This window comes from Halictus rubicundus, unplaced genomic scaffold (genome assembly GCF_050948215.1).
Source record: "Halictus rubicundus isolate RS-2024b unplaced genomic scaffold, iyHalRubi1_principal scaffold0605, whole genome shotgun sequence".
NCBI lineage: Eukaryota > Metazoa > Arthropoda > Insecta > Hymenoptera > Halictidae > Halictus > Halictus rubicundus.
Window position 1 is genome coordinate 15,001 of NW_027489146.1, and position 2,500 is coordinate 17,500.

General features: G+C 48.2%; 1 pseudogene; it reads right to left on the reverse strand.

Annotated features, from left to right (window-relative positions):
• LOC143364499 (large subunit ribosomal RNA) overlaps positions 1 to 2,500 on the reverse strand; it is an 8,839-nt pseudogene that overhangs the window by 2,803 nt on the left and 3,536 nt on the right.

Genomic DNA, 2,500 nt, shown 5'->3' on the forward strand with positions numbered 1-2,500 from the left:
AATTTCCAGAATCCGCTAAGTCCTCCAATCACCACTCGTGTTGAGAGAATTTTCATCTCTTTCTTCTTCAGGAGTCTTTTCTCGATAAGGTCATTGGCTGAGGTAGCACTCCATACTCCGCGGTAAGAGAGTGTTACGCTGGTAAACGATACGCGCTCCACCGCGTACCTTTCCTTGATGGCTCCAGTTAATGGCCTATACTTTGCCACTTTGTTGTCGTGCGCTGCTCGTAGGTCGACGTTTTCTCCGACTACTTGTGCATCGAGGACCAGTGCCTCGGCCCCTTGTTTCGCTAAGAGGTCGGGTTTCCTCAGACCCTCCTGTGTTTCAAAACGTGGTTCCTCGACGACAGTGCCGTATTTGTTCAGCAGTGCCCGCATCATATATTTAGCCAGGGCATTATGACGTTCGATTCTGGCCCGGTGAGTTCTATGGCACTGCTGTAGTACATGATTGAGCGTTTCGACGGCATTACAGCCTGCTCTACAGGATCGATCTCCGATTCGGCCTCTTTGTGTTCTAGAGCGCGTAGGCAAAGCTAGGATCCGTAGTTTAATAGCACTAATGAAATCTCTTCCAGTCAGGAACTTTGTGCCGTCGGTCACCCACTGATGTTGTTGTGGGATGTCCCGAGAGTCCTTTAGGCCTTTCCCATCTATGGAAGAGTGGAGTAAGTCGGCCCACTTCCGTATTATTTTGGCCGTTGAGTCAAAGATTTCACGATTGTCGGTCAGTCGCCTCACTGCCCTCTGGACCTCTTGGGTGATAAATTGGTTGGCTTCAGAGGTATTGGATATGTATCTCTCAAGTCTTTCCTTGCGTCGTAGCGGCATTAGCCATCGTACTGACGGAATAGAGAGGCCTCCATCTTTGGCGCTTGCATGAAAGTAGGCGTTTAGTACGTCATGCGGGAGGTTAAGCCATTTCCTTATGGCAGCCCGAGTCATCGTATCGATTTTCCTTAGCCGACTGAGTGTAGTGTTTCCCAAGGTGAGTAGGTGAAACAATGATGGCAAAACTATGACTCTTAAGGCAAACAGCCGTTGTTGCGGTTTGAACGGCGCCTTTGTGATCTTATCTAGTGCTAATTTGAGGTCACTTTCCGGTTTGACCGACGTCAGACCTTCAGGGGTGAACGGTACCCCTAGGTAATTCCATTCCTCGGATCTTCTGAGAGCAGGAAGAGGTCGTCCTTGACAGGTGAAGACTGTAGAAGCATCTACCACTACCTTCTTTTGGTGTGGCACATTTCTCACCGCCACTGTAAACGACTTGGTAGCATTTATTTTCAGGCCACACTTGGCCAGGAAGTCCGTAGCAACATCGATTGACATTTGGAGACCATTTGGCGTGGATGCAATAAATATCAGATCATCCGCGAAGGCGAACGCATTGAAGTGCTGTTCGCCGATTTTGATGCCAATCTCTGGTGGAATTAGCTTGAGGAGTCTGTCAATGATAAAATTGAAGATAATTGATGATAAGGGGTCGCCTTGTTTAACCCCACAAGTCGGTTTGAAGGCTTCGGACTCCCAGCCATTACAACACAACTGCGTCGAGCTGCGCGCGTAAGTGTCAAGAATGTATTCTACCATTGGGTTAGGCAGTCCCATGATGCTCAATGTGTCCTTAATGGTGGCATGCGACACGGAGTCAAATGCTTTTGCCAAGTCCATTGATGCTAGGAAGAGTGGTTTGAAATATTGACGGTGGTACTTCAGGATCATGTCCAAGTCAAAGATGTTTTCAGCGCAGCCGTCGACAGGTAGAAATGCCTTCTGTCTTTTATCCAATTCGACCCCACGCGTGAGGCGCCTAGCCAGAATTTTATGGAAGGTCCGTGTAAGGACTGAATTGACCGTGATAGGTCTATAGTCACCTGGTTCCTTAGCACCATCCTTTTTTGGGATTAGTGTCGTTCTAGCCTTAAGGAGGTATTCAGGTAGTTTACCGCATACCAGAGTTACGTTAAAAATCCTTGATAGGATTGACAGCGGCACAGCCCTAAGCTGGCGAACTGTAAGACCATCTGGTCCCGGACAGGTCGTGCGCTCCGGGAATGAGTCCCTAATCTCGTCTAGGGTGATAGGCTTCCATAGGTCTACTAGGATTGGCCTGCCGTGTACTATACCCGGGGATGGGTTATTACCATCCGTCATTACATTTTTCCAAAAGGAGATCATGGTCCTTTTGTCAGGCGGATTATCGGTGGTTTTCCCCGCAAGGACCGTTTTAATGCATCTGCAGGGGTTTTTCCGCCACAATCTTTGGGTTTTGGCATATTCCACACGACGAGCTTGTCGCTTCGTCATTACACGATCGGATGGTACAGGGGCGCGGTGCTGTTTTTTGGTCGGCGGGAATACCTTCCTTAGATATATTTCCAGCTCGACAGCTAATCTATCTGTGGGCCATCTGGATAAGTTCTGGCAGATGCGGTCTAAAAGCTTCGATTGAAAATTTTCATCTGTAAGTGGTGTCATGTCAATTTGATCTTTAA